This window comes from Miscanthus floridulus, chromosome 17 (assembly GCF_019320115.1).
Source record: "Miscanthus floridulus cultivar M001 chromosome 17, ASM1932011v1, whole genome shotgun sequence".
Taxonomy (NCBI): Eukaryota; Viridiplantae; Streptophyta; class Magnoliopsida; order Poales; family Poaceae; genus Miscanthus; species Miscanthus floridulus.
In genome coordinates, this window is record NC_089596.1 from 22,135,195 (window position 1) to 22,158,662 (window position 23,468).

Genomic DNA, 23,468 nt, shown 5'->3' on the forward strand with positions numbered 1-23,468 from the left:
CGACGATATTATATTTGTATTCGATATCTGTATAAAGTATACGTTTTAATATCAGTATTCGGAAAAATATCTAGATATCCAAATAACTATCCAATTAAGTGTTCACATTTATTTGGTCGGATAAATGCTCCGGATATCTGAATAACTATCCAATTAAGTGTTCACATTTATTCGGTGGGATAAATATCCGTACCATTTTCATCCCTACACCTGCACTCTGGCACATTTTTTATCAATAGTAATAATATAATTGATTGATTGATTGGTAATTGATTATTGATGCAGTCCCTGCAATTCGGTATTCTCGTTGGGAATTTACCGAAAGAAGAAGAAAAGGCAATGTTCAAGAAAAGCATCTATCTATTTGCTGATTTGGCAGGCCGTGATGGGCGGCGACTCTGGCGACGCCGTCATGGCGCGCTGGCTGCAGTCCGCGGGGCTGCAGCACCTCGCCGCGGCCTCCGCCGCCGCCGGCGCTGGCGGCACCGACTACCGCGGTGGGATGCCTGGGCTTGGCGGCGCTGGCGCGGGGAGCATGCCGTCGAGCCTGCTGATGCAGGTGAGGTTCCTCTCGCTTCTCCCGGGAGATGAATGCGTGCTCTATATGTTGGAATGCGGATCGTGATGGTGGCCGTCTTCGGCGCGTTCCGGTGCCGCGTGTTCCGGATCGGGTTGCTGTTGATATGAGGCGTTGGAATCCCGCGACTCGCTTTAGGGCTCGTTCGTTTGGGACAGTATGACGCCAGGATTCATTCCGGCTGATGGAATCTTATACAATTATAAACTAAAGATCCAGCCGGAACTATTCCTGGAGGCCATTCCCCAGGAAGTGAACGGGGCCTTAGGGGTTGTTGCTTTGCACGGAATCGATCGGGTTCAGCCTGGCTTCATGAATAACTGGTTTGTCGTCAGGCTGTTCGGGCTACGTCAGCATGATTAGAATCTACAATCTTTTTCTAGGCTTTTTCACGCCTTATTAATCTAGCTAGGATTGTGATGAGCTGTATGAAATGCCCTGCCCATTAATTCACGGGCAAACCCACATTGTCTAACTGATAGCCATCTGTAAATATAAACATCTTTATCCATTGTGTAAACTTTTCTGTATTTTTATATGGAGTTTGGAAAGAGAATCGTTAGAATGGAATCGAGGACTTAATTTTTGTTCTTTATGCTTTCCTTTGGGTGGTATTTTGATTGTTGATTACCATTTTTTTTGGAATGCCTTTTGTTAAGAACGACGTATAGGAATATGAAGTAAAGAATTAAGCCACAGAGGAGACACACGATTTAACGTGGAAAACCCCTCCGATGTGAAGGGGAAAAACCACGGGCACCAGCCAGCAACAATCTCACTATCTCAAGAGTTTTGGGTTACACGCCTATGGCGGCTTACAAGAGAATCAAGTCTCCATGAAACCCTAGCAAGGGTATATATACGCTCAGGCCCAAGCCTCCGGCGACGGGCCTCCGCTTCGCTCCGTCAGAAGCCCGGCCTATATCCTGGAGTGAATTTGGAACAACTCCAACAAACTCCACCTTGAGACAAATTCATCTTGTATTATAAATCAACCCTTCATCCTGAACATAACAAAGATAGAAAACCACTGGTGCCAACAATAGTCTCTTGGACTATCCAATTAAACCAACTAAGCTTGAGCACAGCTCAAACTTAGCAACAGGAACAGGCTTTGTCATCATATCAGCAGGATTATCATGAGTACTAATCTTGCATACCTTCTTCAATCACATCACGCACAAAATAATACTTGATATCTATGTGCTTAGTTCTCTCATGGAACATCTGATCTTTAGTGAGGTAAATTGCACTTTGACTGTCACAGTGCAAACTTATGCAAGATTCAACTCCACAAAGCTCAGCGTACAAACCTTTCAGCCAAATTAATTCTTTGCACGCTTCACAAATAGCCATATATTCTGCTTCAGTAGTAGACAAAGCAACAACTGACTGTAAAGTAGCCCTCCAACTCACAGCACAACTGCCAACAGTAAACACATAACCTGTAAGTGATCTTCGCCTGTCCAGATCAGCAGCATAATCAGAATCCACATAGCCAATAACACCCTTATCAGTTCTTCCAAACTTTAAACAGGAATCTGCTGTGCCTCTGAGGTACCTGAAAATCCACTGAACTGCCCTCTAATGTTCTTTGCCAGGATTAGACATATATCTACTAACAAGACTCATAGCATATGACAAATCTGGACGAGAGCAAACCATGGCATACATCAAAGACCCAACAGCACTATAATAAGGAACCCTTGACATGTATTCAATCTCTGCATCTGTACTAGGACACTGAGCAGTTGACAACTTAAAGTGAGATGCAATAGGGGTACTAACAGCCTTAGCATTTTGCATGTTGAAACGCTGAAGAACTTTCTTGATATAATTTTGTTGACTAAGAAATAGCAAACCAGATTTTCTGTCTCTACTAATTTCCATACCAAGAATTTTCTTAGCACTACCAAGATCTTTCATATCAAAACCACTACTCAACGCTCCGTCAGAAGCCCGGCCTATATCCTGGAGTGAATTTGGAACAACTCCAACACCTTTGAATACCATACTCCTATGGGGAAAATAGTCTGACAAAATCAATAACAGACGATTTAATTCATGTGTTTATTGTTTGTTATATTAGAAATAGCATAGTTCAGATAAAAGGCAACTTGTACCGACTGCAGCAAGAAATGATCATGGACATATTGTGACCACCAACCATGCATGGTCACATCGAATATCATTTTGGTTTTCTTGGAAGTTGAGGCATCCAGGAAACCCTACTTAACTTGAATCTAGTATGATTCTTGTGTAGTTGTGTTGACTGGGAGCACCAAGTTAAAACTAGAAACTAACTTTCAACACATATGCATATATCTGAGGTGCCTTATTTAGACCCTTGTTTGTTTGTGTGATGTAACTAAATAAATTCTTCTGTTTTCTTCTAACACTGTTTCCTTCAAGTATTGCTTACCACTACATAAAAGTATTATGGTTTTCCTAGTGATAGGATGTTTACATATGAATATACTCTCATACCATGTGCAATTGCATAAATGATGATCATCATTACTATTATTGTTTCATAGGGCTATGGGCCAGAGTCGACTGAGGAAAAGCAGAGGCTTTATACGCTTCTAAGAGGTCTAAATTTTAACGGAGAGTCTGCACCCACATCAATGTCTGAGCCTTACACGCCAACGGCTCAGAGCTTTGGTGGTGCGAACCCTGTTGAGGGGTTTTATTCACCCAAACTTAGAGGGGAACTTGGTGCTAGACTTCTAGACCTTCATGCTATGGATGATACTGAGCTTCTGTCAGAGGTATGCCTTGTAAACATTCGCGATTGATCTATGCGCGAAAACAATATTTCATATTGATTCCTGAAGTGGCTTCATTCAGTCTACTTTAAGCTTATTATTTTTCTGTTGGCAGGATGTAGCATCGGAACCATTTGGGCCATCACCTTTTATGCCAAAGGATATCGATGATGATGATGAGGATGTGATATCAGGGAGTCAACAAGCCCCAGTAGATAATTATGGTGTGGTGACCAGTGAAAAAGAGAGCACTGCTAGAGAAAATAATGTATCAAAGATTAAAGTAGTGGTATGTTAATCTTGTTCAAGTCAGTGATATGCTTGAATCTGGTTAATACTTGACATACCTGACTTAGTTCTTCACATTTTCAGGTAAGGAAAAGACCTTTGAACAGAAAGGAGCTATCTCGTAAGGAAGAAGACATCATAGCTGTGCAGGATTCATCATGTTTGACAGTCTACGAGCCTAAGCTGAAGGTATCTATGACTCATCTTCAGGAAGTTTTGTTGTAATTATATAAAGCTACAACCATTTCTTTAGATTCTTTTCATGGTTCTGGAAATCAATCATTTTACACTTAAATGTCTATTTGATGCATTAGATGGTCAACGTAGGTAGAGATACTCCTTTAACTCTTTTATGGTGGTACTTCATGGCCATGAACAATGTACTCGTGTGCTTACCGTGTTACTTTCTTGCTGCTAGTCATATAACTATGTATCAAAACCTGGAATACTGATACTATTCCATGCTTACCATGCTAGATAGCTACCATATGGGTACTGTAGATATGAAGCTTTCCAGTGTTGTGTGTATATATTTGTGTTGGGGCGTGCCTGTTCCTTGGAATGGGCAGGAAGAGTTTGCGACCATTTTGGTTTAATATGTTCTAATTTGGTGGTAACTTAATGTCTCCTGTTGACTATCATGTTGGGTTTAACATTGCTGCTATACATTCCTGAGCTTATTAATGAACCTATGCAGTGAACCTGTGGTGCTTAAAAGAATCCTTTAGAATGTTTATCGAGAAAAAAAGCATCAAAACTAACTGAAATTCTGCTTGTTTTCCTTCACAGCTATATATATATATGTTTTCCAAAACAGCTCTAAAATAATTCTGAAATGTTGTAGGATAAACTTGAATTCATAATCTTAAGATTTCACGAGTACTTCTTTGGACCTGTTTTTCCTACTTTTATGATGTCTGCTAACATATTCTTTCCACTGAAAGGTGGATCTGACAGCCTATGTGGAGAAGCATGAATTTTGTTTCGATGCTGTCCTCGACGAACATGTTTCCAATGATGAGGTGTTGCTCTTTCTTATCTGTTTTTTCTCTCGCACAAGGAGGAGAGTGTAAGATCAAAATAATTATCATTTAATTTACAGTTAACCTTATGGAATTTTCTGGACAGGTTTACTGTAAAACAGTTGAGCCCATAATTTGAATTATATTTCAGAAAACAAAAGCAACATGCTTTGCTTATGGCCAAACAGGTTAGATAATACATTCTGTTATTACAGGGTTATCAATATACTCCATCCGTTCCAAATTATAAGACGCTTTGACTTTTTTGGTACATCCATTTTGCAGCAAAATGGATGTACCAAAAAAGTCAAAGCGTCTTATAATTTGGAACGGAGGGAGTATATTTTTATGCATAATTGCATTGTGGTTTCTTATAGTTTCTGTTGACCTACCATCTGTCGAATTCATGAACAGGCAGTGGCAAGACATACACAATGCAGCCTCTGCCTCTGAGAGCTGCACAAGATATGGTTCGTCTATTGCACCAACCTGTCTATCGGAATCAGAATTTTTAGTTGTGGCTTAGCTATTTTGAAATATATGGTGGGAAACTCTTTGATCTTCTATCTGACAGAAGGTTAGTTTTTGGATTTTCTTTTTTTTGGTTACGTGACCTGCTTAAATATTTAAAAATGGCATACGTTTTTACCTTCATGATTCTGATGTATTGAATACCACACTATCACATTGTCTTTTTTCCTTCTTCCTGGTTGTGTGTGGGTGAACTTGTGCATGTGTGTGCTTGTTGCTCGTATTCATGATCTCTGGTGCGACCGTGCGAGTGTTGAAGCATGCTCTACTTCAAAGTATCTATTCTTCATCTATACGTAGTCTATTGTTAGCCTTGAACCATTATTTGTTTGGATGAGAAATCCATGTTTTCGGATATTAGGCCGAAATGCCGCTTGATGCTTTGTAAAACAACATCATTGTAGATTTTTGAAACGCTGTTAAAGTTCCCTTTGACGTAACCTACATTTTTCATCATTTACTGAAAGGAAATATTTATGTCTGAAACAATGGCACTTCCTTTTGGATTTTGAAGATTTAACTTATTGTTTGAAATATGGGCCTAGAAATTGTTTTTGGGATGTTCTGTCCAGCTTATTTTACCTGAACTGAAATGTTCTATCCTTTGTTTTATAGGCAACTACTGATGAGGGAAGATGGCAAGAAACAAGTTTGCATTGTTGGTCTACAGGAATTTGAGGTTTCTGACGTTCAGATCGTCAAGGAATATATTGAAAGAGGAAATGCAGCCAGGAGCACAGGGTCAACAGGGGCCAATGAGGAGTCATCAAGGTCACATGCTATTCTGCAACTTGCTGTGAAGAAGCACATCATTGTAAAAGATACCAGGAGACAGAGAGATCGTGATGCTAATGAAGCTAAAAATACAAAGGCTGTGGGGAAAATATCATTTATTGATCTTGCTGGAAGTGAGCGTGGTGCTGATACTACCGACAATGATAGACAGACAAGGTGTTGGTTATTTCTCTATAGAATTGCACTCCTTTATTGATTTGTCAAGCTCCTTTGCCATCTCACTTATTTTAACCATCAACTTGTTATCATATATCAGGATTGAGGGAGCAGAGATAAATAAAAGTCTGTTAGCTCTCAAGGAATGGATTCGAGCTCTTGATAATGATCAGATACACATTCCTTTCAGAGGAAGCAAGCTTACAGAGGTTCTTCGTGACTCATTTGTTGGTAACTCTAGGACAGTGATGATTTCTTGCATTTCTCCAAACGCAGGTTCATGTGAACACACACTAAATACCTTGAGATACGCTGATAGGTAACAATGCTATATCCACGTGATATACATGATTTGTTTGTTTCAAAAATGCTTCCTGTCATTAACTTGAATTAAATAATAACACGGTCAAAAGTCTCTCAAAGGGGGGAAACACAAGAAAAGAGCAGTCCACAGGACCAACTACCACTTCTAGCCAGGAGTCTTCGTCAGCTCCATCATATCCATTGCCTGCTGAAGCTGAAGAAATTCCTAATCAGATTCAAGAGAAGAGACCAGTTGATACTTACCGGAAGGGCACTGAAAATTTGATCTCCAACGCTTCTGTGGAGCCTGACAGAAATTCCTTTAGTATGATTCCAAGTTATTCTTATAGAGGGAGAGAAGAAAACGGCGCAGCATCTGGTAATGACAGGGAGAGGTATGATTTGAAGTCCAGCCAAACTGCTTACACTAGTAAGGCACAGTTCGTTCAGAATTCAGCAAACACACAGGAGGAGGAGAAAGTCACAAAAGTCTCACCTCCTCGGAGAAAGGCTTATAGAGAAGACAAATCTGATAGGCAGAGCAATTACATGAAAAAGGATAATGGTCCTGAGACAGGTCGGGCTGGGTATAAGATGCAGCAGGCAAAGCAGCTGCAACAGCAGCAAAGGCCAGCATCTGCTTCAGATGCATCAAGGCAATCTGAAAAGGAAAGTTCTTGTGATGATGTAGAAATTGATGCAATTCTTGAGGTAAAGACAATTCATGAAAATGCTGTGTGATTTTATCCTGCATCGAGATGTGTTGCTAAGCTTTCTTTTGTATGTTAGGAAGAGGAGGCCCTCATCGCAGCTCACAGGAAGGAAATCGAGAATACTATGGAGATCGTGCGGGAAGTAAGTTTTAATCTACTGAATAATGTCCATGATAATGTTCTTAGATTGACAGCTGTATACATACAATAAGTCATCTTACTGTATACTACCACCTTGATTTCAGAATGTATGGCGAATTAGAATTTGAAAAAGCCAGACTGTAAGCTTTGATCATCAATTAGTTAAAATCTATCTATGTTTACTTGTTTAGTGGACAAAAAGATATATCAATAGATTTGTACTCCATGCCAAAACCGATGCGAATAGTGCTTAGTCAAATGATTTGAAGTTTGACCAAATTTATATAAAAAGATGCTAATATTATCATACTAATTAAGTATCATTAGAAGCGTCATAAAAATAATATTTTTAATATTTTCTATGAACTCCGTCAAACTTAAGATAGTTTGACTTTGACCAGACCTAGAATTGTATCCTTTTTGGGATGGAGGTAGTATTTCACATGCCTTTTAGTAACATAGTTTTGTAGTAATTGATATTATATTGTAAGAGAATCAATGGACAAATCGTACCTTGATATATTCTTTTAATTATATAATACGCCTTATTATAATGATATTTGTGTGTTCACAGGAAGAAATGTGATTAGGTAGTACACATATATGCACATACATGTCCAGTTATCATAAAGAGGGGACCATATATTTTGTGAATTAATGTTAAGCTGTCTATTTGCTTTTGACTTCCTTGTTTGTACTTTTGTTTTAAGGTCACTGGTTGATAATACCTCTATTTCACAGCACTGTTCATTTTGCCCTGCTGCTTAAACACATGCTTTATTTTTCTCAGGAGATGAACCTTTTGGCAGAAGTTGATCAACCAGGTAGCCTGATTGACAACTATGTGACCCAACTGAGCTTCTTGCTGTCACGCAAGGGTGCAGGTTTGGTCAGCCTCCAAGCACGCTTGGCACGGTTCCAGCACCGCCTCAAAGAGCAAGAGATCCTTAGCCGCAAGAAACCTTCCAGATAGTATGATTAGCAATGGCTCTGGCCTTTTGCCTGGTAATCTGATTGCTTGGAGCTCAGTTGTGGTCTCAGTTGTTTTTTACCTGTGCGCTCCAGTAAATGCTAGTCCCAAGCAAGGTAGTGATAGAAGACACATGGGAGTGGCTTAGGGCGGTCTTGATGTTGAGGCCGTGGTCCTGGTTGATATCACCTGCACACTTTGGGTTTGTCAGGGTTGATAACCAGTTTGGTAATAGTCCTTTTTGCAGTGGGGCTGCTTGGGTGTGCTTTTTTTGGCGGATGTATGGCTTGCCCACTTTGCCTCTTTCTTTTCCCCATTTTGTACGAGGAATTGGAACTGTTGTTTGCATATATCAGTGGGTCTGATTTTCGCCGTGGGGTCTTTGTGGAAACTGATACATTGTTGTATATTCATTACTGATATTATTTGCACTGAGGAAGGAAAGGATGTGTGAATGGTGAAGCCCTTGAAATGGCCTTTTCCCCATTTCTTTTGAGCGAAAACAAGGAACACCAACTGTCGTATATAAGTAACTTCCCCATTTGTAACAGTCAGCATTCTCTGAGACTGACCTTTTCTTATGATTTTTTTTATGGACAAACTCCAAATGTTTAGAAGGGCACTCATTTGTCTCCAACATGAGGTATAAATCAGGTCGAAACTCATGGGTTTTTTCGTGGTCCTAAGCTTCAATAGGTTTAGGGTCTTTTGGTTAGCAGTGGTCATGGAGGTCCTAAGCATCAATAGGTTTAGGTTGAATCTAATGAATTTGATGTTAGCTTGAAGATATACCATCTACTTATTTAAAGATAAACAAGATCATCGTTACAAATTATGAAAATTGATAATTACTCAGGAATGATGATAGTGCGTTTAGAGGACTAAATAACAAAAAATATTTTGAAATTCTCATTTCCCTCTGTATTTTTTCTTTAGCTGAATGCTTTTATCATAATTATTTTAGTAAGTCATGATATGCAAACTAACTCACATATATATGTTCTATATACTATATTATCCAAGGACAATTTTCTCCACTTGAAACGAGTTTTTACAATGCATGTCGAAATCTCACATGATTCACCAAACGAGAGTATTGCAATTGCAATTCAACCTAAGCCAACTTGACTGGAGAATTGGGTAGGCAGATACTCAGCATTGTACCCAAGGTCTTTGTATATAATACAATAAGATAAGAAAATACATTGATCACTATCCAATTATGTTTTTTGAATAAACAAGAAGAGAGATGGGGAGGGAAATGTCTCACCCACTAGCAACGTGCATATTTATTACAAATAAGGAAGTCCTCAATGACTTGAAAACACTAGTCTCAGATATATAGATCTCAGGGAGATCTGACGATGGATGGTGCACACATAACTGGATGAGTGCATAAAAAAACAGTTCCATTTGACTGAATATGTGTCTAGAGGCCAAGCAAAATATTTAACTCAATCTATCATCGTAGGCCAAGCAAGCATTGCCATGTCAACTCATCGGCTGATCAGACACTCGGTTGGCTATCACCACCGCTGCTGCTAACATTACTAGGTGGACGTTGTTCTGAGGAGGTGTCGCTCCCCACTTGTCCGTCGTCTGTATCCAACGGCTCCAGCACATAAACTGCACCATCGCTCATGCCCACTGCAATCTGGTTAGGCTTCCAAGGATGTGTTGCGATGACCGTGGGATAGACAGTTTCACCAACGCTGGAAACCAGAGAGGCAACGAAAACAAGATGTTTGTTACCAGAATTGAAAGTACCACTCAAACAAAAAAACAGAAACTGCTTGAAACTCCACATACCTGGATATTGAAGATGGTACATAGGCAGAGGGTGCTATCCAGCACTGTAGCGTAAGAGATTCTGCCTCGAATATTCCAATTGCACCATCACGAAATCCAGCATAGACCAACAAACAATCAAGTGAGTATACCGCACTTGAAATTGGAGCAGGGAGTGCATCTCTTGGGTACCACTGCATTATCAAGTTATGGAAGGTCAAATATCAATGTGTAATGTGCTTATTACAATGCGTCGATACGATTAGGAGCATTCGACAAGCATGATGTAAATCATGTAATATGTTAGTACTCTAACTCAATAGACAAGACAACATATGATTACTAAGAGATGCAAATATATTGTTATGAAAATGTTGTGAATGACTTACCAAGCAGAAGCATTCCAATTGCCAATGATAGATCGCCAACTGACTCTCATGAACTACTAAAAGATGCATTTCACCATAGCAAAACTGCACCATTGTATCACCAACTAAAGCACCGGAACCATTAGATGGATGTTTGATGTATCTTGATTTCTTCTTCTCCCAACCATCAATGCTCCAAACACATAGCTGCAAATTTCATTTCATTGCAAAAAACAAGAAAAGAATGATTCAGAAAGAAACAATACTGTATTTTTAGATATTATACCTTTAGAAAGTGGAGTGTATTTATAGATCTTTATATATTTTAGAAAATGGACTAATGGATGGTATGAAATGCGACTAACATAATGTCGGGGGAGCATACCCCGGTTACCCCACAACGCAGCTTACGCCGGAGGAAAGCGCACTTCGGGTGGCCCAGTAGGCCACGACCCATCATCCGTGTAGCGCCTCGACCACTCGCTCCCCCCGACCACGCAATCATGTCGGGATACGAGGCATGACCTCGACCACCCCGGGCCTCGGCTGACCGGCAATGGATAAGACCGGGGGAGGTTGGCACATTCAATGCGCCTGTCGCAACGAGACGTGCACGCACCGCACATCCACTCAGACCAAAAGGACGACGACCACCCAACGGACCGCGGGGCCTTAGGATGCATCGACCACCCTTCGGACCATAGGGTCTTGGAGTGAGGCATCACCCCTCGGACCGCTCCCCCCACCAATTCAAAAGGCCACTCCATGGCCAGGCGATGTCAGGATATGGCACGGGACCGCTCAAACACGACTCGATGGGTAGGTGTACGGCCACGCTTGCCATAGAGCACGGTTCTCACATCCAGGGACTTGACTCCTCGGAACTGGCCAAACAAGTTGACCCCCGACCACCTACGTGTGGTCGGGGACGATGCCTCGCTGCCCCCTTCATGATCAAGAGGGCGGCCGGTCAATAAAGGATGGCAGCCATAGACTCAAACTAGCGCACGACGCCCCCCAGGGGAAGTAGGCGCAAGGACAAAGGCCACGACTCGCACTATGCGCCCACATCCCACAGGACTACAAGAGGACAGCCATGACCTGCACTGTGCCGCTATGGCGCACCATACCTCGATGTGGAGAACAGGAACCCGTGATGACATCCGAGCATGCAACATAAGCTGGGACAAGACACAGAGGGCCCACATAACATTTGACTGTATTTAATTCAGCATCCCTTAAATTTATAAGCAAAAACAAAATCGCTAGTCCTAATTTTGATATATATTAGAATTCACACCTGAGCATCAGCACCTGAAGATACAAGCACCTCCATTGATTGCGAAAATGCTAGTCCAGTTATCTTTTTGTGATGACCCGTGAGCACAGTTGTAACCTGTGCAATTCGATTAAGATAAGTTGATATTTTGGCACGTTGATGTTAAATATAAACTAAATGGTAATTAGTACACTAAGCATAATATTTCACATAGGAAGAATCCAGTATCATTAAAAATTCTCAAATTTTTAAATGTCGAGCTAACAACATATGTATGGTTTATGAAGGTTTTTTGGGTCATATATCACGAGGTACTTACTACTCTATGTAATATGTGTACCTTGTGGTAGTATCTGCTCAAAGTGCGCAAAAAGTACATAATTTGTTATGTCAAAAAGAACATATACAAAACAACATCTACAATCTTATGATATCCTAATACATAAGTAAAATATAAGGGGATATATAAAACGAGAGCATATTATTTTACAATGGGTACACTAATGCATTTCCAGTGAGAACTATATATAATAAGTTTTGCCAATCCTATGAGATTCATGCAAACAGGGGATGACATATTCATGTTCAATACTCACTTCGTCTGTACGGACATTGTAGATTTGAACGGAAGAGTCCTCCCTTCCAATAGCTATGATGTTATTGTCTGGCGGGTAGAATGCAAGGAAAGTTGCAGCAGGTGGAGGTGCCATGAAAGTAGTCATGACCTATATATGAGAGATTGCACAAGATCAGTGAAGCCAAAGAAAGGCCATGGTGCAACTACGAAATAAAAATTATTTTACGGAAGTTGTCATGCATGATTTGTAAGAGATCAATCATGGAATTAACTACTTATTGTTATAGACAACTAAAGAAGACATACCTCGAATGTCATCATTTTGAACAATGAGACTTTGCCACCAGAAGCAGAAATTAGATACCTGCCATTTTTGGATAGTGCAGTGCAGGCTGTTGCTTCTTTAGGGTCATTGCCATCAATGGTGTCGTTTGTCATTGGAATGCCATTTTCCGGTTGCCATAGTACAGGTGGAACAGATTTGGACGACTAACGAAAAGTAATGATGGATGGTTTTTAGAAAACAACCAAACAGAACTACAGTGTTGAAATCTTAAGCTAGTGGTCCTATCTAACCTTGCCACGTGGATTCTTGTCCCTGTGCTCCCATTTCCACAGCTTATGAACAGCATTGGAGCTGAGAGCCAAAAGTGCCACCCCATTATCTGTGTACAACAAGCGCATAACCTAAGAAGAAAACAAATAAAACACAATGCTTATCAGAATTATATATTGTTCTGAATATGAACATAACAGTCTTAAATTCTACCGAATTGTTCGGTGTGTGCTATGTCATGAAAATCATAAGCACACGAACAGATACTGATGTGTGATATTCCTTTCATTAATTTAAATGGAAGATGTACATGCAAACGTTGCTGAACATACTTTGCTTGAAGATGCGGTCGAATCTGGCATACGCAGTATTTGAATATTTACTGAGCCAACGATGTCGTCCGCCAACTTCCAGGCCTTGGTTACTAACTCAGGGGCTTTGCTCATTTCCATACATGCCTAACATTTGTTCGACACGGTTAGCAAATAAATACAAATATATTGAACTACGAGGAAAAAGAAAAAAAAAGCACGTGCACACTCGACTGGCCACTCATGAATTCCCTGTCATCATCATAGAAACACAACATACACATTCCAACCAAAACAAAGATACAAGCTTTCTTTTAAAAAAACAAAGACAGTATTCCCTTTTTGAGGATGAGTCGGCTCCCCTAGGGTTGGCGAACCCTGGCGGCCGCCCCCCCCCCCCCCCCCCCCCCGCCGCTGCCGCCGACCGCCATCTCGGCGCCAGCGGTCCCCTCCCCCGCCTGTCCCCCCTCCCCTACTCCATCCTCGAGCTCCACAAGTCCAGCCAGCGACGCAGGCCCGCGTCGCCCCCAACCCACCACCGCCGCCGGCAGTGGTCCCCTCCCCTTCCGGCGAACCCGGTCCCACCAGCCGGATTTGATGCAAGTCGCGGGCGCGGACGTCGAGGCTGCACGGCCGCCGCCTCTGCCCGCGGGGTTGCGCCGCCACCGCAGGGGACGGCTTCCCCCACCACCCTGCATCCGCGCACCCCTCCTCTCCTCTCCTGTGTGTGGGCGCGCGTGAGCACGTGGCACAGCCGCCGACGCCACCCGCGTCGGGCCCCTTCGTTGGTGTCCCACTGCACGGCCAACCCCAACCTCACCGCGCCTGCGCCCCGTCATCGCCACCGCGGGCCGCCTCCCTGGTGATGGCGGGCGCCTCCGATGGGAGCCTCCTTGGACCGGTGGACCCCACCAACGCGGGAGCCGGTGCTGGAGTGCCCTGTCCGCCCCAGCTGCCACCGACGCCGGGCCCCACCACCGTGGCCACCGTGGCCGGTGCTGGGATGCCGCCTCCAACGCCAACGACGCCGCACCCTCCCACCACAGCCACCTTCGGCGCTGGAGCACCTCTGTGGACTCCCTCCCCGTCCACACCGCTAACGGCGCCGGGCCTCTACGCCACGGCCACCACCTCCAACTGCAGCTCCATTGAGCCCGGCCCATGGGATCTGTCTCTGGAGCACCTCCATAGATTCCCTCTGCGTCCCCGCCGCCGCCGATGCTGGGCTCCACGCTCTCACCGGCCGTGGCTCCGTTCTACCCATCTTCGGGAGGGCGTACGAAGCGCCATCGATGGGCTGACGACCATGGCGACGAGTCCGACGACGACCGCCCCACAACCTACCTAGAGGCCGCTCGTCGCCCTGCGAAGCCAGCCGCAGCGTCCCTCGCGCGCATCCAGACTCGTTCAGTCGTGGTTCTAGGGCACGGCGGAGCGGACGCTAGACAGGGACCAGTACGATGGCGGAGGAAGCGTAGCTGGCCATGCCCCCAACTAGTGCACGACTTGTCTGCTTAGCCAGTGGATGGTCGGGTCCCTGCCCGCCAATGCCTCGGCGCCCGCAGATGGGTCTTTGCCCCCAACGCCGACGGGTGGCGGGAGATCCTACCCCGACAGGAAGCGGGACCTGCGGCTGCCTTAGCTGAGCCTCGCCACTGCCCAGGTCTGCGCGGATCGGCTCGGAAGACCCTAGCATAGCTCCACGACAGATGTTTCAACTACCTCTTCGACTCGCATCGAGTAGCGACCTGCCGATTGTCACGTCGTTGCCTGCGCTGCCAAGGATTCCGCCACCTCGCGAGGGACTGCAAGCGATCCAAGTTGGCGCCGAAGGATGGTGGCCTACCTCGCCGCTCAACTCATGTCGATAACATACCGGCCTCCCAGCACGCACCTATCGGCAGTCCACCGACCTTGGATGAGACCGCGCAGGGAGTCATGGGGTGTGCCGATGGCAACCGTCGATGCTGGAAAAGATGCTGGCGGCGCAGGGGTGTCCCAGCGACGGACATCAGCATGGGCGCGCCTACCGACTACGCCACTGCTTCGACTGTCGCACGCAGCTTCCTCGAGCCAGATCCGCTGGCGGAGGCGATGTCCGAGGGCGCAGGGCCTCCCGTTTGGCTCGTCTCGGTCGACCCGATGCTGGACGAGCTTGCCGCCTCGCTCGTCGCGAGCCGACCAGCGATCACACCAATGCCTGGGTGCCTGCATGCTGCGGCAACCGTCTCTCAGGAGGTTCAAGCTTCGGTGGTGGACACCAGTTCTCCGACAATGGGTCCCCGGTGCATGACGGACCTGCCTCCATTGTCGCCTGTGCAGGGCATGCCTCCACAGATGGAGCAGCCCATTGTCGTGGGTGCTGTGGCACCAAGGGACGACAGTGAGGTCTGCACACCTGGGTTCGAGCCGGCCAAGCACATGGCGGGTACTTCTACGTCGACGTTGGACAGCCATTCATACGGCCAAGCCACACCCGACCCTTCTACGCCGACGAAGGACGTCCAGCTGGATAGCCAAGCCACGCCCGACCCCAACGATGCGACGCCCACGCCACGCGAGGCCGCTCTGCATCTCGCACGGTTTATTGAGGAGGTGCAGCTCAAGCGAAGGTCGCCCTTAATTGCCACTCCACGAAGGCATAAGGCGGCAACCAAAAGGCCCCTGTCAATCAGGAGCAGACGGATTGCCGCTCAGCCGCTGGCACACATACCGACCTCCAAGTGGGATGAGGTACTCCAACGCCAAGAGGATGGGCATCATGCCGTCGGCAGCTATAGTTCATCTGTGTCCAAGGGAACATACGATGGCATATTCGCATGGAACTTGACGTCGAGCCAAGTGGAGGCTCTGGACGAGCTGTTCCCAACGACCAACAACAGGGCTGATAGAAGAACGTTCTTCTCGGATGGCGGAGTTGGGTCGCACAACCAGCAGTGGAGATGACCAGCTCCGTAGGTCGCTGCGGTGCTCTTAGTTATGTTGTTTACCATTTATGTAATATCGAGGTTTGTAACAGTTGGCTAGGAAGGTCCGGTCATAGCTGTAAGACCACCTAGCGCGCTCATCAGAAGCGTGTCGTTTGTATGGTTAAACTCTTCTTATTAATTACAATGATACGCAAATCTTTTGCGTATTCGAAAAAAAACTGAATGCTTTTCCTTGCATTTCTAATTACGTTCCTTCAGTAGTTAGACACCACAATTCATAATGTTATGAATGAATCTGCCTTGAGCCGCGCAAACACGGCCAACCGATTTGTAGACTATGGCATTTGTGAGACAACACGGCCAACTTTGTGACATGCATGCATGGCCACTGCAATCCTGCGTGTTTGGATCGGAATCTGAGCTAGGCAGCAGATCCAGCAGCTGGTGTTCAGAATCTGAGCCAAAAGCAAACAGGCCCTACATGCAGGGGCGGACACAGCCCCCCTACCCATCTCGAAGCAGTGGAACCCCTGTGGAGCCCCCAATGAATTTTTAGGCAAAGTTCTATAGTGTAGAGGGGGCTGAGACTTAAAATCGAACAGCAGTGTTGTTCAGCCTCCCCTGAAATATTTCCTGGTTCCGCCGCTGCCTACATACATGCAAGCGAGAACAAGGCAATCGGGATATTTTTACGTTAACTATCACGGCCCACCCACCCTTACTTAATACGGAGTAACTATTTATTTAGATAATCTATGTTGCCCGGAATACTGTGTAGGAGAACCCGATTGAGCTAGGACTAATAATAATTCAAAGGAGAGGAGCTAGCTAGATTTAGTCCTGTACCACTTGAACCCCGTAGGTACTGTATGTATGATATAAACATTTTATTGTGACCATTATAAAGATAGAAAGACAGGATAGATAGGAAGTAATAGTTAATCAGAGCCAGTAGCATTTGAAAGCAAATTCAAATGTGCATGCATGATCAGTTCATCATACCTCTTGGTATCGTGAGATCATATGTTCTTCCCCTACCCTGTTGGTTAGAAGGGTGGGATGTTTTGGATGGACTGCGGCCGCGTGCTCCAACGCAGCCTCCGCTTCCTTCACATCCCAAAGACTGGCACCTCCACAGTTCACTTCGGCTTTGACTCTCTGGAGCGAACTTCTTCCGAGGTTCTGGAAGCCAAACAGCTTGTCAAAACCAAGATGCAGGTTCTCGTCTTTTAGGGACCGCACATGGACAACAAACTGAAGGGATTCAAGACTTGGCATGATAGTATTATTAGATGGTACCCTGCTCCTGTTGCACTCGCTGCCGCGCAGATCAAACCAGATAGATGGACCGAGTATCTTTAAGAATCTCAACTTGCGAAAGTACACAACACCTTTATCTGTACGAATCTTTATGCTAACTACTGACTTGGTGTCACCGGAATGCAGTTCGAGGCAACTGAGCTCTGGCAACTTGGCAAGGGTCTCCATGTCCTGGTCTTTCACAACTACCACTTGCACATCCAGATAGGAGAGGTTTGGAGCAAGCGACGAGTTAATCCACGCCGGCAGTCCAGAGAACACGAAGCAGTCCAAACGCAGCAAACGGAGATGCCGACAGTAGGAGAGCGATCCTGCCTCACTCACCCTGTACTTACTTAGAGAATAGTTTCCAATTTGAAGTTCCTGGATATTGCGCAGATGGCCCAGGGACTCCAGCAAAGCACTCTCCATGCTCTCACTCCTAACAAAAATCCTAGTCTCGAGCACCCTCAGTTCCTTCAGCAGGCCCAGCTCCTCCACAAACTGCATTATTATAGCATCTTCACCTCCACACGATATACGTAGCTCTTGCAGTGACGTGAGCTTACCGATCAAACCTGCCGGCACTATTATTGGCCAATCATCAGCTTGTAGGCTAACAAGTTGCGTCAAAAGTCCCACCTCCTCCGGCAGCTCCTCTATCAGGGAGTCCCGTAAATCCAGTGTTTGCAGAAACCTCAGATATTTTACCTCCCTAGGCAGCTCAGCGATATTGGTACTCTCTAGTCTGAGATACCTCAAGTGAAGTAAACTCCCAAGATGATTCTCCGACACATCTTTGATGCAGTCTTTGTTGAAAACAGAACATCCTACCATTTCTACTACACGTAAAGATGGGAGGCGTGGGCATAATGCACAAAAATCACACTTACTGGCAAAAATGGATCTCACTTTCTCCACAGCGATGTTAGCCAGCTGGCCAACGTTGTGCTCTTCAACACACTGTAGGGCTAACCTGCGAGAAATGCCCCCCTGAAGTTTCTGTCGCTCACCACCATTCAATACAGTGACAAAATTTTCTTCACTCGATAGTTGATGTATCAAATCAAGAACCATATCATGAACTGAGCACGCATCAACGTACCCTTTATATCGTCTCTCCTGTGCCTGGATCATGTTTCTATTTATCAACTCATTAAAGTACCTCTCCCCAAGCTCAAATAATCCTACCCCTGCTGCTGCTGCTTGTTCCTCAGAGATGAAACCTTCAGCGATCCACATCCATATCAATTTATTTTTCTCTATCATATAATCTTCTGGAAATATGCTTAGATACAACAAGCAAGCCTTTAGATGTGAAGGCAGATCATAGTAGCTAAAAGACAATATCCTTCTGGTATTATCTACGTCATCATTGCCTTTATGCCCAAAACCAATTGAGTTGTAGACCTCAGACCAGTCCTCTCCTGGTTTACTGGCCAACAAACTGGCTATTGTAATGATAGCAAGTGGCACGCCGCCACATTTCTTCAAAATTCTTTCACATGTCTCAGCCGAAAGACTATTGAAATACTTCCCTTCACCGTCATCTATTCTTGCATACAATAATTTTTCAGAGTTATCATGAGAAAGTGGCTGTATTTTGTAAGCTTCATCAGCATATGCGGCAACTTCAGAAATGCGTGTAGTGATCACAAGTCTACTTCCACAATTACTTTCTTGCAGAGCACATCTGACTAATTTCCAGGTCTTCTTGTCCCATATATCATCAATAATAATCAAACACCTACATATTCACAAGACAGTACAAGAAATGGTAAATAAATATACGAGACATCATTTATAGTTTTTTTATTCGTATATCACCATTTCGGTTATGTTCCTTTCATCATTTTCCTTTATTAAAATAAATAAGATATAAAGAACCAATAATTGTGCAGCTACATAATCTAAAAGCGGCTATAATTATTGTTAGCAGTGAGCCAGTGATGAGTAGCAATGATTAATGAATCGGTGATCATATTAGCTCGTACCTCTTTTTCTTGACGAATTCGTTGAGTTTGCCCATGAGCTGATTTTCATCCAAACCCATTAATTTGGGACGAGTGTAAGTTTGCTCATCAAGGGCTATGAGAATGTCTCCAAAGACTTTCTTGATGTCAGGATTCTGACCCACTGGAACAAAAGCCCGGCACTCGAAGCGCGGTTTGAGATGGTCATAGACAGCTTTGGCAAGAGTGGTCTTGCCTAGCCCTCCAAATCCAACGATAGAGAGGATCTTCATCTTTGTAGTACTAGACAGATCCACGTCGCCATCCCCTAGGGACAGCATATTTATGAGCTCGTCCCTTGGTCCCTCAATGCCAACAAGCTCCGTCGCCCTTTTGTATAGATTCAGGATGCGAGGGTCGATGGTGTTTGCAGCTACAGGGCTGGCGACAATGCTGTCAAGTGTGTACCTGCCTCGCCTTGTTGCCACCTCCTCAAGCTTCTCTTTGATGTCATCTATTAGGCTAGAGATTTTGTGGCGAGCCTTGCTCTTCTTGAACAGCCTGCCCACCCTTTTCAAGAGGCGCAGGAGCATGTGTGGCTCAGTAGCCTCATTAGGGTCTTCAACGCGCACCAGGAATGTGTCGACGATGTCCTCCATATCGTAGGATGCCTCCCTGACTTCACTCGCCCAGAGCCTGACCAGCTCGTCGAGCTGGTCCGGTGGAACATCGCCGATCTTGCGGAGGACGGCGTGCACCACCGTGAGCTCCCGTGAGAGAGACTCGATCTTCTTCTTCACGCCTTTCTGGAGGCCGTACTCCTCCTTGAGCAGCTCACCCAGCTTGGGGAGCAGGCTCCCCATCGCCCCCGCCACCAGCTCCATGGACTGCAAGCTCTCGGTGTGGGTGCCGCCTGCGGACAGCAGCTTGCATTAGTGGTAGTAGTAACTAGTAAGCGGGGCTGATTTTTGTGTAGGAAAAACAAGGTGAAGGTGGGCTCACCCAGATTCACCGCCTGTTCTTGGTCTGAGCCCCGTAGCTGGAGCCGCGCAGCAGCTGGATCTTCAGTTCACGCCCCTCGCAACGGTGGCTTCAAATTAATTAAAAGAGAAATGTATACAATTACTGTTCCGTGTTCTTGAGATTGGAGCAAGCTGAAAAGCCCGCGGGCCAAGATAATTAAAAATAGTAACCAGAGACAGAGACAGAGAGAGAGAGCAGGCAGGCAACTTTTTCCAGTTGACAAGAGAAAAGGTGACTTTTCATTTTTCAATTGTTTGATTAACGTGTGCGTGTGTGTCACGCAGAGCTAGGAAGTTGCGCAGAAAAACAGCTCTGCTGCTTCGTAAAGATGAGCTTGTCATTTTTCAATTGTTTGATTAAGGTGTGTGTCATCGAATGTTTGCATGGAGTATTAAATATATACTAATTACGAAACTAATTATATAGTTTACGACTAATTTGTGAGACAAATCTTTTAAATCTAATTAGTTCATGATTTGACAAGGTGGTGCTACCGTAAACATATGCTAATGATGGATTAATTAGACTTAAAAAATTCGTCTCGTGGAGTACTGACGGATTATGTAATTTATTTTTTTATTAGTATCCGAACATTCTATACAATATCCTTCCGACACATTTTCTAAATTTTAGTCACCGAGCCGGGAAGTTGCGCAGAAAAAACAGCTCTGCTGCTTCGTGTTTGATGTGTCGGTAGTAAACTACTCTGGCCCGGCTCTCGATAGATGTCGTATTTTTTCTCGGGCTGGAGGTGACCACAATTTTTTTTCCCGCCGGTTTAATTTAGATATACAAACCAGCTCATCAGTACCGCCGTCCAAACCGGATGTAGTTGTGATGCCCGAAAACACTAGGCGCCACCATTGACCAGCTGCGCTGCGAAGGACCCAGCCGAGCGTCCATCAGGTTGCATCAACGGCAGTGATGATGTGCTACATGGCAGCTCATCTACATCACACATGCATAAAATTTATTTCCTGTGTCATCGAGAACGGAAAAAAGTACGGTCCAGCAGGACGGTAGTGGTGCAACAACCATGGGCACCACCACTCGGAACCATGCCACTACCATTTTACAAGCCCAAGCCCACAAGAGGACCCAGCCAACGGGCCACGCAGGTCGGGTCGAGTTGGGATGCCCAACACGTGTGTGAGCGGTGCGGAGTGGCTGTGAGCTGTGTCTGCGTGCACGTATCCGGGCAAGGCCGGTGTAAGAGGGATATATATTAGCCAAGTGTGAGGAGAGAAGAGGGTAAGAAGAATATCATAACAAACTCCTCCAACTATCGTAATCCTGTCCTCGCTCGAATCCTCTCTATTCTACTCTTCCCATCCGATCCCCAATTCTCCACTCCTATCTCCCTTGCTAACATACTACCAGCGGAACGCGATGGAACACGTGAACCACGCAAGCGGCATCGTCGGCCCATCCCAAAGCTCACTGGACCTAACAGGAATATGATTCTCGTGATCTAAAATACAGTGGTGGAGTTTAATTAGGACAAAAAGGTTCATTCCCCCTAAAGGCTCCTTTGGATACCGCCAGTATTCCGGCCTCATCCACGGGTGGAGAGAGCCCCGTGTATCTGCTCCTCCTCCGAGCACAGGTGCCCGTTTGGAAGCAATCATGGGTGGAATAACCCTGGTCGATTCCTCCCCATCCCCGTCCATCTATGGGGAAATAAAAAAACGCCTCCTGTCCCGTGACAATTTCTCCACGTCGCTCGCTTCTGTTTCTTTGTCGTTGCGGCTTCGTCCCCATCTGCTCGGCGGCCGCCCGCCGTCTGATCTACTCCCGCCTGCACCTCCCCATCTGCTTGGCAGACAACTTTTCCTGTTGACGATAAGAGAAAAGGTGAGCTTTTCATTTTTCAATTGCTTGATTAACGCGTGTGTGTGTCACGCAGAGCTAGGAAGTTACACACAAGAGAGAAAAAGAAAAACAACTCTGCTTCCTCTGTGATGTGTCGGTAGTAATTTATAGGAGCTCTTTTTATCTCTTCTATCTTCTTCTCTCACAGAGCCAGTGGGAGCAGGTGAAGCCTCTGTGAGAGAAGGAGAGAGGAGAAATAAAAAAAAGTTTCTATAAATAGTATATGAACAATAAATACATCAGAGAAGCTAGAGCTCTGCTACCAAACGAGGCCATACCTTCCGACACGAAAAAAGATGGTTGCAGCCACGTAGACGGTAGACATCACACACATGGGCGTAGGGGTCAAAGAAAAAAAGGGCATTCGCTGCCGGCCCTTCGTGGCCAAGTCCAACTCCAAAGGTCCCCTTCTCAAATGTCAGATCTCTCATCATCTCCCATACATTAAGCAGGTGCAATGCATCCAGTCCCCCTGTCGCTGTCACCAAGGATTGCCCTAATCCACCCACTAAAAAAACAATTTATTCCTTAATTATTTATTCCCTATGGCAGATGGTTGCCCTGTTTGCTTGGCTGATTAACCATGGCTGAAAATACTGTTGGTTGATTTGTTGTGAGAGAAAAATATTGTTCATTGGCTAAAAAAATATGGTTTATAAGCCAAGTGAATAGGGCGTTAGATGCAAACTAGCTCGCATGCTTGATGAATGATGGCCGAAAACGCTGTGGTGGCCAAATGCTTTGGGGCAAACACTATCTCCCGGAATTGGAACAATGTTGGCGATGATGTGATAACTAGTTGTCTTTTGGCAAGAAGTACCATGCTTGGGGAGTGGCTGCAGTTTGCTGGGCCATATGGAAATCTGGTAACAAAGCTTGCTTTGAAAAAAAGAGAAATTTTACAATGTTTGGAAAAAAACATGAGTCATCCATTGGACGAGATCGAACGGTGTAAAAATAGGAGGTACCAATATGAAAGTATTTAGATGTACTAAATAAGTGGGGATAGTTACCAAATTAGGTGGTGCAAGTACCAAAATATGCGGCGCTAGGTTTATTTTTTATTTTATTATTTGTTCAGGTTATGGGTAAGTTGGTAATTTTAGCATCTTAGGAGAATCACGGACTGCTCGACCTCCATTGCTGCAGCAGGTCGTCCTTGCGCTCACGTGGCTGTCTCCTTTGCCTTTGCCGCCACAACAACCTCATTGCGCGCAGTCCACGGTAGTCACCCTGGTGGGAACAGCAC

General features: G+C 45.0%; 2 pseudogenes; one reads left to right on the plus strand and one right to left on the minus strand.

The window, feature by feature from the left end:
• The first annotated feature begins 385 nt into the window (after positions 1-385).
• LOC136514811 (kinesin-like protein KIN-13A) lies at positions 386-8,267 on the plus strand (annotated as a pseudogene).
• Positions 8,268-9,413: 1,146 nt separating this feature from the next.
• On the minus strand, positions 9,414-20,459 carry LOC136514812 (putative disease resistance RPP13-like protein 3; annotated as a pseudogene).
• Positions 20,460-23,468: the final 3,009 nt, after the last annotated feature.